Source organism: Castanea sativa, chromosome 4, assembly GCF_040712315.1.
Source record: "Castanea sativa cultivar Marrone di Chiusa Pesio chromosome 4, ASM4071231v1".
NCBI classification, from domain to species: Eukaryota; Viridiplantae; Streptophyta; class Magnoliopsida; order Fagales; family Fagaceae; genus Castanea; species Castanea sativa.
This window is the reverse complement of record NC_134016.1, coordinates 3,449,265-3,464,261: the sequence shown is the minus strand read 5'-3', so window position 1 is coordinate 3,464,261 and position 14,997 is coordinate 3,449,265. Positions and strand designations below refer to the sequence as shown.

The 14,997-nt window shown below is 37.6% G+C and overlaps 1 pseudogene; it reads left to right on the top strand.

Moving 5' to 3' along the window:
- The first annotated feature begins 324 nt into the window (after positions 1-324).
- On the top strand, positions 325-14,987 carry LOC142631973 (putative disease resistance protein RGA3; annotated as a pseudogene).
- The last annotated feature ends 10 nt before the right edge of the window (positions 14,988-14,997 follow it).

Sequence of the window (14,997 nt, the reverse complement as noted above, 5' to 3'; positions counted from 1 at the left end):
AAGAACCCAAATTTCTTGATTTCACATTTTAACCCAAATTTGTGTTTTCAATACGTATATATTTCTTTTGAGTTTGAGAAAATTTTAATACATAATTTTAAAAATGTATGAGTATATGTCAAGATTTAACCCAATCTTTAAGGATGATGTACAAGGTCCAGCATATGGTCATATCCCATCCCATAAAGATTCTTTTAGAAAAAAGACACGGACCTGATAGACGTGTGAAAAAAAAAAAAAAAAAGTTCCCCACTAAAAAATAAGAAAGAAAAAAGTTGCCCACTAAAAATAATAGTAGTTGCTTTTTATCTTTTTGGATAAATATAAATACTCTGTAAATAGTTACTGCTATTCTTTATCGTCACAATTCTTCTCTACTTCCCAAATACTTCCAGCATATTTGTGACTTACCTGAGTACCAAAGAAGACATGGCTGAGGCTATCGTTACTGAATTTGCTAAGGGAATACTAGGAAATCTGATAACACTGGTTACTGACCAGATTGGCCTTGCTTGGGGCTTCAAGGATGAGCTGACACGGCTTCGTGACTCAGTAGAGATGGTTCAAGCTGTGCTAGCTGATGCAGAGAAAAGGCAAGTGGGAGAAGAGAGCGTGAGGCTTTGGCTGCAGAGGCTTGAAAAAGTTGCTTATGATGCTGATGACGTGCTAGATGAGCTTGCTTACGAGCTTCTTCGGCGAAAGGTAGAGATCCGAAACCAAATGAAGAGAAAGGTATGCTTCTTCTTTTCATTTTCAAATCCCATTGCATTCCGTTTCAAGATGGCCAACAAAGTTAAGACTATTGCTGATTCACTGAAAAGGGTTTATGATGAAGCAATTAGATTTGGACTTATTAGAGCCGAATCAATAAATGCTAATCTTGATACTATGCTAAACCGAGAGACAAACAGCGTTATTGATAATTCAGAAGTTGTAGGAAGGGAAGACCATGTTTCAGAAATAGTGGAGTTAGTGACAAATTCAACTAGTGAAAAACTCTCAGTGATTCCCATAGTAGGAATGGCGGGTTTGGGGAAAACAACTTTAGCAAAACTGGTCTACAATCATGAGCTAGTAAAGAGTCATTTCAATAAGAAAATATGGGTATGTGTCTCTGATGATTTTGATGAAAAAAATATTTTAAGAGGCATTCTAGAATCACTTACAGGTAACTCAAGTCTATTAGAACAAACAATGCAATACTTGAAAAAGTTAAAAAAGAGTTGGATGAAGGAAGATATCTTCTAGTCCTTGATGATGTATGGAATGAAGAGTCACTTAAATGGGATACTTTAATAAGTTGTTTGTTGGGAATTACTTCAAATATTGGAAACAACATTATTGTAACAACTCGTAAAGACAATGTGGCAAATATCACTGGGACACTTCCCCAATGTCACTTGGAAAAACTTTCAGATAATGAATGTTGGTCCATAATCAAGAAAAAAGTATCTCCTAATGAAAGAGTTCCACTAACTCTAGATTTGGAGGCTATTGGAAGGGATATTGCCAAAAAATGTGGAGGGGTTCCATTAGCTGCAAAAGTTTTAGGAGGGATAATGTGTAGTAAAAAAGAGAAAAATAAATGGTTAGCCATTCGAGATAATGAAATTTGGAATTCCGAACATGGTAGCAATGAAATGCTACAAATATTAAAATTGAGCTTCAATCATCTTCCATCACCATCTCTTAAAAAATGTTTTGCATATTGTTCAATTTTTCCTAAAGATCATGAGATTAAAAAGGAAGAATTAATTCAGCTTAGGGTGGCCGAAGGGTTCCTTCAACCATCTCAAGGAAGTAGTTTGGTGATGGAGGATATTGGTAACATGCATTTTGATATTTTGTTAGCAAACTCCTTATTCCAGGATGCGGAAAAAGATGTGTATGATAATATTATAAGTTGTAAGATGTATGATTTGGTACATGATCTTGCCCTCTCAATTTGAAAATTTGAAACTTTGATTTTGAAGGAGGATTCACGAGATGAAATCAATCATGTACGACATTTATTAATCCAATATGATAATGAAACAGTATCAAAAGTGCCACTTTCAAATGATCATGTTCGGAGATTGCGCACACTTGTTTCAAAAAATGCTATGTGTGGAAATATATTATCAGATTTTAGATGTTTGCGTGTTCTAAAATTATCTGGGGAGATAACAGAGTTATCAAACTCAATTGGTTGCTTGGTACACTTGAGGCTTCTCGACATCTCAGAGACTAAAATCAAAGCATTACCAAACTCCATCACCAAGCTCTACAATTTGCAAACTTTAAGACTTGAAGATTGCCATAGTCTCAGAGAGCTTCCAAAAGATTTAAAAAATTTGGTTAACTTGAGGCATTTGCATGTTACTCGTTATGATGAATACCGACCGCTAAAAGATATGGGGAATTTGAAATGTCTACGAACATTGTCATTTTTCAGAGTGGGTAAAGTTGCAGGTGAGCAAATCAAGGAATTGGGATGCTTGGAACAGCTTAGTGGAGAATTAGACATCGATAATCTAGAGAATGTGAGAGATCAAGAAGAAGCTAGAAGCGCACATTTAGCACTAAGGGCGAAAATAAACCGATTAAGATTTTACTGGTGTCTTCGTTTATTTAGAGAAGTCAACTATGGTAATGACGAAGAAGTGTTGGAAGGCCTCCGTCCTCATCAAAATTTGAAATCCATAACAATTTATGGCTTTGATGGAAAGAAATTCCCATCATGGATGTCGCTTTTTGACAATTTGATCCAGATAAATTTAGAACACTGCGAAAATTGTGAACAAGTTCCCACCCTTGGGCGTCTACGTTGCACAATTTCTAGAATTCTCCATTACAGTTTTTTTTCTCTCAACTTTCGTTTCTTTCTTTCAAGCTTTTCATCTTCCTTTTCATGGTATCAGAGCCACTTTCCATGGCTTCCACAGCTTCCACCACTGCTTCCACATCTAGCACTAGCTCTCCTTCCACAACTCACACTCCATCATTGCAATCTCCACTACTACTCCTCTCTAACATGTCAAACTTGATGTCAATCAAGTTAGACTACACAAATTTTATACCATGGAGGCATCAACTTGTCACCATTCTTGAAGCTTATTCACTGTTTGATCATATTGATGGCACTGTGCCACAGCCATGTCAATTTCTTCTTGATACTCAAGGTTCTTCCACTGTGAATGTGAATCCTGAGTACTCAGCGTGGAAAATTAAAGATAAGGCCTTACTTTCTTTGATCAATTCCACACTGACTCCACAAGTGTTCTCTCTTGTGGTTGGGATTACAAGCTCTCGAGAGGCTTGGAATACTTTGGAACAAAGATTCACATCTACTTCAAGAGCTAACATTCTGAATTTGAAGCTTGAGCTACAAAGCCTCAAGAAAGGAAATGATACTGTGAATGTGTTCTTGCAAAAGATCAAGATTGCAAGAGACAAGCTTCTTGCTGTAGGTGTTGTGGTTGATAATGAAGAACTGATTTGTATTGTTCTTCGAGGCTTGCCTAAAGACTTTGCTCACTTTTGCTCAGCTATTCGCACTAGGAGTGATCCAATCACGTATGAGCAACTCTCCATTATGTTACAGAGTGAAGAACAGGCTATGGTTGAGAATCTTGAGTCTATTCCTCCATCTCTGGCCATGTTTGCCTCTAATTCTAGACCTAATGGAAGCAACACTCAAAATCAAGGGTCTGGTAGAGGTAGGGGCCGCAATGGCTCTAATAGAGGAAGAGGTGGTGGCAGATATAACAACAACAATGGTGGTTTTTCTCATCAGAATTTTTCTCCTGGTGGTTCTTCTCATCAGAATTTTTCTCCACATCAGAACCAATATAATGCTCAATTTGGAAATCAGTCCTATACAGCTGATTCTGGTCGTCCTGTGTGTCAGATTTGTGGAAAAACAGGACATTCAGGACGGGATTGCTATCACAGAATGGATTTTGCTTATCAAGGCAAAAATCCTCCAACCAAACTTGCAGCTATGGCTAGTGTCTCCAATGCTGCTATCACTGGCAATCAAGATCCATGGTTGGCTGATTCTGGTACTTCTGATCACCTTACAGCTAACTTGAACAATATTACCAATCCTTCTCAGTATAAGGGTGCTGAACAAGTCACTGTAGGTAATGGTCAAACCCTTCCAATCAACAATATAGGTAATTCTTCTATTCATACCAAAAATCACAAGTTTATACTAAAAAATGTTTTACATGTCCCTAAAGTAGCCATGAATCTTTTATCAGTGCACAAGTTTTGTTTACACAATAATTGCTCTTGTCATTTTGATGCTAATGAGCTCAAAATCCAGGATATTCCTACGGGGAGACTCCTCTACAGGGGCTTGAGTGAGAATGGTGTCTATCCTATCTACTCAAACCTTCAAGTCAAGCCTTCTTCATTCACCCATCCTTCATTCAATTCTGCTCCTACAGCTTCACCTTCAGCTTTTAATATTAGCAGGTCTAATAAATGGTTGCTATGGCACCATAGACTAGGTCATCCTAGTGATAATGTTTTACATTCTGCCATTTCTGTTCTTGAACATTCTGATGTTTTCAAGCTCAATTCTGATGTTGTAACACATTGTAAGCATTGCCTTAGTGGCAAAATGCATCGACTTCCCTTTGTTAAGTCTAATAATCAATCTACAGCACCACTTGCTCTTATTCATGGTGATGTATGGGGTCCTGCTCCTATTATTTCTGAGAATGGTTTCAAATATTATCTTGTTCTTGTTGATGACTATACTAAATTCACATGGGTTTACTTGCTTAAACTCAAATCAGATGTTTTTAATATCTTTAAGCATTTCAAAACCACTGTTGAATCTCAACTTAATCTGAAAGTTAAGACTTTTAGGTCAGATGGTGGTGGAGAATTTTCCTCTAAAGCCTTTGCTGAGTTTTGTTCCTCTCAAGGCATTATCCATCAGTTTTCTTGTCCTCACACTCCACAGCAAAATGGTGTTGCTGAAAGAAAACACCGACATCTTATTGAGTGCTCACTCACTATGTTATCTCTTTCAAAACTACCTCTCTCATACTGGTCTTATGCAGTTGCCACTGCAACTCATATCATTAATCGGCTTCCTACACCCAATCTGCATAACAGGTCTCCTTGGGAACTTTTGTTCAATTCTGTTCCAGACCTCACACACCTTCGGGTCTTTGGTTGTACATGCTTCCCTTTCCTTAAACCCTATAATACTCACAAGTTACAGCCCCGTACTAAGCCTTGTGTCTTTCTTGGCTACCCTGCCTATTCCAAAGGTTACATCTGTTATGAACCCTCTTCTCATAAAATATATCTTTCTCGGCATGTATTGTTTAATGAGAATGAATTCTTGGGTTCTGAGGTCTCTTCTTTATCCATTGGTCTCTCAAATTCGGCTGCTACTTCTCAATTTTCCACTTTTCCTGCCTGGCTGTCCTATCTCTTACATACCTCTCCACCATCTATTCACACATCCTATCCCACTGCTCCTGTCCTTGCACCACTGTTGTCACAATCCTCTGATTCACTACTAACACAGTCCATTACTCCTGCTCCAGTATCACAATTATCCGCACCTAATGCACAAATATCACCCACTAGCAATACACCTCTTGCAGAAATGCCACATACCATTCCTCCTTCCACTGCTTCCATTATTACTGAGTCTTTGTCTACTGCATCCCGGTCACCAGATATTGTTCCACCAGTTGTCATTCCTACCACTAATACCCATCCCATGGTTACTAGATCTAAGGCTGGCATTTCCAAACCAAAAGCCTATGCTGCCAAACCTACCCCCATTGACTATACCCTTACTGAGCCTCCTACATACAAGGTTGCCGCTCAATTTCCTCAATGGTGTTCTGCCATGGATGAGGAGTTTGAGGCCTTACAGAGGCAGGGTACTTGGAGTTTGGTTCCTCCATCATCCTCTCAAAATGTTGTTGGTTGCAAATGGGTGTTTAAGCTCAAACACAACAGTGATGGTTCTATTAGTAGGTATAAAGCTCGTCTGGTTGCTAAGGGGTTTCATCAACAGTATGGTGTGGATTTTGAGGAAACATTCAGTCCTGTCATCAAACCTCCTACAATAAGGATTATTCTCTCTTTGCCTGTCCACTTCAATTGGCCTCTACGGCAGCTTGATGTCAGGAATGCTTTCCTTCATGGTCTACTTAAAGAGGAGGTTCACATGGTTCAACCTCCAGGGTACATTGATCCCATCCACCCTAACTATGTTTGCAAGCTCCATAAATCACTCTATGGCCTCAAGCAGGCCCCTCGTGCCTGGTTTGACAGATTCTCCACTCAGTTGCTTCATCTGGGATTTCATGCCTCACTTGCTGATTCCTCTCTTTTCATTTTTAGACAAGGCAAAATTCTGGTTTATCTTCTTGTCTATGTGGATGATATTGTTCTTACTGGCAACAACCCTTCCTTTCTCAATGCTCTTATTCAGCAACTTAGCCACGCTTTTGAGCTCATGGACCTTGGTGATCTTCACTACTTTTTGGGTCTTCAGATCACAAGAACTGCTAAAGGATTGTTTTTGAATCAAGCCAAGTATGCTCATGATCTTCTTGCACGGCACAATATGCTTACTTCTAAGCCTGTCAGTACTCCTTGTGCTCCTCACATGAGACTTGTGCCTAATGAAGGTTCATTGCTAGCAGATCCCCATCCTTATCGTAGCTTGGTGGGTTCGTTGCATTACTTGACATTTACTCGCCCTGATCTCAGCTTCGCTGTGCATCAAGTTTGCCAGTTTATGTCCAAACCCACTGATGTGCATCTCATTGCTGCTAAGCGTATTCTCAGGTATCTCAATGGCACTATGGACTATGGCATCTTCCTCCAACCTGGTCCTTTGTCTCTTTCAGCCTTTTCTGACTCGGATTGGGCTGGTGATCCCTATGATAGGCGTTCAACCACGGGTTACTTGGTCTATTTGGGGTACAACCCTATTACTTGGAGTGCTAAGAAGCAACTCACTGTATCTCGTTCTTCAACTGAGTCGGAATATCGTGCACTTGCTTCCACCGCTGCTGAACTTTGTTGGCTTCGTCAATTATTGAAGGATTTGGGCATTTTCCTTTCTTCTCCTCCCAAGCTTTGGTGTGATAACATCTCTGCCCTTGCCATAGCTTCTAATCCTGTCTTTCACGCCAGAACGAAGCATATTGAAGTGGATTATCACTTCATTCGTGATCGTGTGCTTCGCAAAGACCTTCAGGTCAAATTCATCGTCACGGCTGATCAACTTGCAGATGTGTTTACTAAGAGTCTTCCTACTGCTCGATTTCAGTTCTTGCGCTCCAAAATCATGGTGTCTCTTGCCCCCTTGATTTTGAGGGGGGATGAAAGAGGAAGACATTCATTGCCCGATTTACCAAATCCCATTGCAACAGCTAGATAACAGTAACTTACCAAGCGGTGTCGTTTCCTTTATAAATAAACGGCATCGTTTGGATAAGTGAAGACCATGCTCTTTATGACTCAAGACGTCACTGTTTCTCATTTACTGACACGACGACGTTTTGATTTAATGCTTCAGGCTTGGTCTTCTTTCTTCCGTAGCTCTGCTTCAGTGTTCTGCAGTAGAAGTCATTGTGATCTTTTCTTCTAGATATTTTCTGTAACAAAACAGATATTTATTCCGTGAGATTAGGATAGTTTGTTATAGTTAGATATCACGTGTTCAATTATAGGAGCTATATAAATAGAGTTGCATGTAATTTTTCATTTGAGCATCTTGAATACAATTTCTAGAATTCTCCATTACAGTTTTTTTTCTCTCAACTTCCGTTTTTTTCTTTCAAGCTTTTCATCTTCCTTTTCAGCCTTAAGGCTCTAGAAATACGCGAAATGGGTGACGTGACATGTATTGGAGTTGAGTTTTACGGCACGTGCAGTGATGCATTGTTCCCAAAATTAAGAACACTCAGAATTGGATATATGTACAAACTAGTGGAGTGGAAGGATGCACCGGAGGTGACATCAGCATGTGAAGTGTTTCCTTGCCTTGAGGAGTTGACCATTGAATATTGTATGCAACTGAAGAGTGCCCCATGTCATTTTCCATTTCTACAGAAATTAAAGATTGTAGGAGACAACAACACGGCTTTGGAAAGGATTAGCAGCAATCTTACCACGCTCAAGTCCGCCGATATTTCTGGAGTGTCAGGACATACTTTTGCGCCAGGGCGACTTTTCTGTACCTCTATCCAATCACTCTGCATATCTGATTGTGGGGAACTGAGTTATATATGGGACCCCTCGCAACTCCTCATTTCCCTCGAGGAGCTGACAATACATAATTGTCCTAAGCTGAAGTGTTTTCCACTTATACAAGGTCTACGCTGCTTGGATATATTCGAGTGTGGTTTTGAAGTTCTATCTCAGCTAGAATTATGTACGTCTCTCTCAGAATTGTATATATGTGCTTGTCCTGATTTGAAATCACTTCCAGATCTACAAGAATTCCATTCTCTTGCGCAATTAAAGATCTACGCGTGTGATAATCTCAAATCAATTTCAGATCTACAAGAATGCCATTCTCTTGCCGAATTAGTTATCCATGGGTGTCGTAAGCTCGAATCAATTCCAGATCTACAAGGATGCCGTTCTCTTGCGCAATTAGATGTCTACGATTGTGATAATCTCAAATCAATTCCAGATCTACAAGGACGCCATTCTCTTGCCCAATTAGTTATCTGCGCGTGTCCTAAGCTCGAATCAATTCCAGATCTACAAGGATGCTATTCTCTTGCGCAATTAGATATCAGGTATTGTGATAATCTCAAATCAATTCCAGATCTACAAGAATGCCATTCTCTTGCCCAATTAAAGATCTACAGGTGTGATAATCTCAAATCAATTCTAGATCTAGGAGAGTTGTGCTTTCTTACCCGTTTAGAAATTCAAAGTTGCAGCAACATCACGCGTCTGCCAGAGGGGTCATTAAAATGCTTGAAGAGATTGGAGATTGGTGAGTGTTGTGAGGAGCTGGATGTTTTTCCCAGTCTCAATTTCACCCAACACTCTCATACGACGCTCGAATATTTACGCTTGGAAGGGTGGGATAAACTCAACTCTCTCCCGGGCGAAATTCAACAGTTCACTGCACTTGAAACTCTGGTTATCCAAAGTTTTTATGGAATAGAATCTTTACCTGAGTGGTTGGGCGACTTTTCTTCCCTTAAAAAACTCGAAATTGACTGGTGCAATAACCTGACGCATCTGCCCACAACCACAACACGCCTCATCAAATTAGAAGAACTACATATTTGGTGTTGCTCCAAGTTAGAGGAAAGATGTGCAAAGAAAAGCGGGGAAGAGTGGTTGAAGATTGCCCACATTCCAAAGATAGACATGTAAGTTTTCTGATACCTCAAATCCTCTTCTCATATACTCTCCTTTGAATGAACAAATTATATATATTATTATTCATAGTCAACCCTAATTTCTTTATTCCTCTTTTCACTTTCCCAAATAGACCATCATCAAGAGATTAAAGTTTTCGGCATCCCCAGTCACAGAAAAAATGGCCCAACATTGCCCGTATTCCAATTATACCGAACTAATGGGGTAATTCCATCTAAACCTTATCTCCTCTTCTTTTCTAGTAAACATTTTTTTTAACGAACCAGATATAAATTTATGTGCTTGTAGGTTATTTCGTGGTTTTAATAAACTGGGGAGAGAACTGAAATGCGTTAATGTGAAAAACAAGTTCAGGTAAAGTGGTCGCCGTTAACAGATTGGTTGTAGGTTCAAATCCTACTTGGGGAGATTTGACTCATCTGCTTTGACCGTTATTGATAGGTAACCTGTTCCTTTGTCTTTGTTTCTATTGCATTCTATACATGATATCTAATCTTTAAAATCAAGATTTATAACATCTGCGACGGTTAAAAAAATTTGTGAGTGAATAAGAAAGCTAAAGCCAACATCTTTCTAGCTAAACCTTGTGAAAGCAGCAAGCGTAGTGTGTGTGTGTATATATATATATAGCCATTGGTGGTACTCTGCATTCTCTATTCTTCTTGCAGAGACCTAATAATATTCAAATCGATTAAAACTTTGACACCTAATAATATATATATCCATTGGTGAAGGTATCATATTCGGACGATCTTAACGCTTTGCTAGACTTTTGGGGCAACTCTTCCTTTCATGAAGAGCTGAATTTTAGGGAACAAGATGGCTGATTTCTGGAGCAAATTATGGAAGAAGTGCAATCCATGCCAATAGAGATGCTCTCTGTTGTTAGCTAAGTGGAAGGTCTGCCAAAGTGGGTGGAAATTTATTAGAATTTACTACCATCTAATGCTCACTTTACAAGAAAAGCTGAATATTTCGTACTGTTTGCTGCCAGAGTGGTTAAATAGCTGGAAATGCCAGGGTGTTAATTTGATTCCTATCTTGTTGAAGTTAATTAAAATTTGTGAGTTTCCTCCAATCTCATATTCTTCTCTTCTGAGGTGTCCGTATTAAGTAAAGGTAACCTTCAGATTTCTCTATTTTGTGTGCTTACTAGATTTCTTGAATTTATAAAAACTGTGATCAAATGAAATAGAACAAGATGGCTTTGTTTGTGAAGATAATTGAACTTAATAAGTTGGGCACCATACTTTATCTCCTAATAGCCCATTTAAAATTCATTCTTCTTTGTTAGGTTCAATTTTTGTGGCAAATTGATGGCAGTTAGAGCTTGAGGACCCTGCACATGTTATGATTGTCATTGAAGTTGGATTCTTGAAGGTTTTATTAATTTATCTTTTTTTACGCTGCTCATTTTTATTTCTTCTTATGCATCATCTATGCATTGGAATGAACATAGGATTTCTGTTGAACAAGGCTAAATGCTTAGGGATTTTATGCTTACCTCAAGTCTCTGCCTCATCTACTTTAATACACAGCAGCATAATAATTAATAGCTAAAACCACAAATTAGAAAGAATGGAATTTTTTTCTTCTGTATTTGGGGAACCTTTCATTTATACATCATCTGTTTGTTTACAGTTGCAAGAAGCCAGAATTTCTACCAGCACTGGATGTGGTGGAATGCCTCGTTAATTTAAAGTTGCCAGTTATTTTTCAATGTTCCAAATAAAAGGTCACATTTGATCAACAGGCTCTCAATCTATTTCATTCCCTTCAAACTTCAAACAGCTGACAAAGGATTTGAGCAAAGCGCTGTGAAATTCTATCATTTGACTTGTCTGTAAATGACATGTTTAATGTCCCCAAGAAAGAGGAACAACTTGAGATTCAAGTCAAAAGAGAGCATCTTTTCATTTTATGTCTGATATCAAGTTTCAAATTTTTGGTAAGCCATCTTCGTTTTAACCTGTGTGAAATTTCTGGTTGCTGGCCAATTGGACTAACATTGCATCTATATCTACAAATGTCTACAAGTTTACTGTACATGATAGCACTACTACCTTTGTCAACCAACAAAATATCAAGTGAGTCCAAGTTTTCCAGCTTTTACACCATGGTTTCTTCTATCTCCTATGTACTTAGCAGTGGATCTTTTCTAATAAACTGAATTCCAGTATGTCATCCACCCATTGAATCTTATTTTTTTTTCTGGTTTATGGTTGGTTAACCTAGGGACCTCTTCTTTCATCAAAATCTGAACTTTACTGCACTCTAAGGTATATATCTGCCCAAATAATTTCTTCTTCATATCTTTCTAGCTTTAATTAATGTCAGTTTTGTTCTTCTCTTCTTGTAAGCTTTTCCTTAACAAAAGGGCCAATTGGTTTTGGATGCTTCAATTCATGAACGTGTTGGAAGAACAGTTCTTAATAGTAAGCAGATAAGGTAATGGACATATATAACTTTTATTGGCTATTATTCAAAAATTACCATTTGCTTTAAAATTTCATTTTGTTACTCAGAAATGATCTGAAAGTTTTACACATTAAGTCATGTATGATTATGGATATAAAAACAGTGAATGGCCACTCTCCCAAAAGATTTTGATGACTCCCCTAACCAATTAGAAGAGGGCAAGATCCATGACATACTCCAACAGTGTGGCAGGATAGCATATTCTTGTTTCAATTGGGCTGGTACAATTACAATGAACTTGCCACTTGAGAAGCTACACATATTCATGACAATGGTGGCTTCTTAAAAGCTTTTTAAATTTCTGCATTTTGGTAAGCTATGTTCCTTGTGAATAAGTTGGTTAGATTCCTTGAAATTGATTGTGGACAATGCTAACCAAAATTAGCTACACAGATTCCTAACAGTTCATCCACCTATCAAATCTTATTCTGTTATTATGGCCTCACTTAGAGCCCTTTGTTCTAGTGACTACAACACTTCAATGGTTGCTAAGGTATGAATTTGGTGGTTAGCCATCTTGCAAGCTTGATTGATTGTCAAAATTGTTCCACAGAAAATCACTTCTACATATCTTTGCCAGAGAAATTTAACATACTAGCTTCATTTATGAATTTTTACACATCTGTTACAGCCTTCTGTTCTTGTCAATCTTGTTATCTTGACTGAGTGGCCAACCTGTTTGGGTGCTCCAATTCATACAAGAGTTTGAAGGATACTAGCCTACAGTGACTGGATATGGTAATGAACATATGTTTCTGTAAGTTGACTCTTATTTGCAATCAATTAGTACCATTTAAAAAAAAATTAATTAATTGTATTACTCAGAAATACGAGCTAAAAACCTCTATTAATTAAGTCAATCATGACAAAAATATCTTACTGTGCTATTATATAATTTTAATAACGAACTGTATACTTCAGGTGATTCTATTTTGGTCTCAATAAAGTTTATTACTTATTAAAAAAAAAAAAGTTGTAGTTCCTACCCTAAAAACCTTATTGTCAATGAATAGTTGAAGCAAGATACAGTATGTAGTTTTCCTGGAAAAAGATAGAACATACATGTATGAAAGCTAAATCTAAATTGCTTACATAAACTAATTTTGCAGTGATAGTTGCTAATTGCTAATCAAGGCTGAACAACTTTATGCCTGGTCAATATATTGAGACTTAAGCTTTACTATTAATAACTCTGTTACTTTATCTTGTAGCCTAAACAACCCACTAGCAAATTTAATTTTATGTCTGATATCAAGTTCACACAATTTTTGGTAAGCCATATTACATTTTATAATACTAGCTTCTCTTAATTGAGTTTCACTTGTCTGTTACAGTCTTCTCTTCTCATCGGTCTTGCTGTCTTAACTAAGAGGATATGCTGCTTGGGCGATCTAGTTCATTCAAAAGTTCTAAAATAACTAGCCTACACTGCGTGGGTAAGGCAATGAACATATATCTCTGTAATTTGACTCTTATTTGCAATTATTCAATTAGTACCATTAGGTTTAGAATTGATTGTATTACTCAGACATATGACTTAAAATTTCCATCAATGAAGTCAGTCATGACTAAAATTTCTTACTGTGTTTTAATCCAATTTCAGTTGTAGCTCCTACACTAAAAGCCTCACTGTCAGTGATAAGTTGAAACATGATACAGTATACAGTTTTCATTTTTTTTTTTTTTACAAGGCAATATGCAGTTTTCTTGGAAAAAGATAGAACATACTAGCATGAATGCTAAATCTAAAATGTCTTACATTACTAATTTTACAGTCTACCCCAAAATGAAGCTGTGATAGCTGCTAATTTCTAAACAAGACCGAACAACTTTATGCCTAGTCAACATTTTGAGCTTTAAGCTTTGCTATTAATAACTGTGTTACTGTATCTTGTAACCCAAAGCATCCACTAGCACATTTTATTATATTCTTCTCCTGGTTAAATTTATGTTGAATATTTGTTTATACAGGTCCCGAAGTTGTCTGATTTGCTACAATCTCAACTAAATTTAAACTTCACTTGTCGAAAGCTGATGTCAATTGCTGATACTCATTCATTAGTGCTGTTCTGCTTTTCAATTCGTTGGGCTGATATCTTGGAAAACATCAAAAGCTAATGGCAATTGCATCTGAATTTGAAGTGTATTGGTCAGTAGAGGAATCATTGCTGCATGTATATAAGCCTCCAATCTGGAAAATAGGTAACCTTATCTGCCGCAACAACAGATGAGTTCTCTAAGACCTGACTTAGATACTAAAGGTATACCTTCTGTCATTGTTACTGTTTTTACGTCATATTTTACTTGTAAAAGAATAACTAGTGTTATTTAATGCCTTATCCTTTGTCATTCGGTTTAACCATTGAATTGTAGAACATAAAGAAATGTCTTTTGTGTGTTTTTGTGTACCTTGTGATGTTATTGTTGTGATAGCAGAAGCTCTAATACAGATTTGGTTGGCTTGGTTGGCAGCCTTGCATATGCAGTAGTATGCACTCATTGTCTCGGCCCAACATTTCTCAAGCTGTCAATGTGGAACCTAGTTGCTATGTGCAAGATTAGGATAATGGTCATTCACAAGTTAATGGATCTTGAGATGTATTTTGGGAATGCTGATTTGGGTTTGAAGTTTGAGAGATGAATCTGTTGGAAGACATTTAGCTGGATATGTTGATTCAGACTATGCTGGAGAAGATCTGGATAATCTTTGTTCTACTCTGAAGCTAGAGGTTGACCTCCAGTGAGTTGGAGGTTGATACTGCAGTCAACTATTGTATTATTAACCAGTGAAGTGGAATACATGGCTATGATTGAAGCTATCTAGGAGGTTATTTGGCCACACGGTTTGATTGAAGTCTTTGGGAATCATCTGGAGCATGATCTCGAAAATTCAACATAGCTAGGAGTTCTATTTGACTTTGTCAACTTTTATATATATGTTGCTTTAACTAAAGAGAGGGCTGCAGTGCTGTGCAATGATTACAGAGTAGAAAAACTTCTCTTTAGCTGAATCCTTAAACCTTGTATATTGGAGAGTTTTTTGTGTATATTTGGGGTTTGAGTTTTGTGAAAGTGACTTTTTGCCTATTTTGTGATCTCCATATTTGATTAATGAAATTTTCTCCACACCATCACCCATGT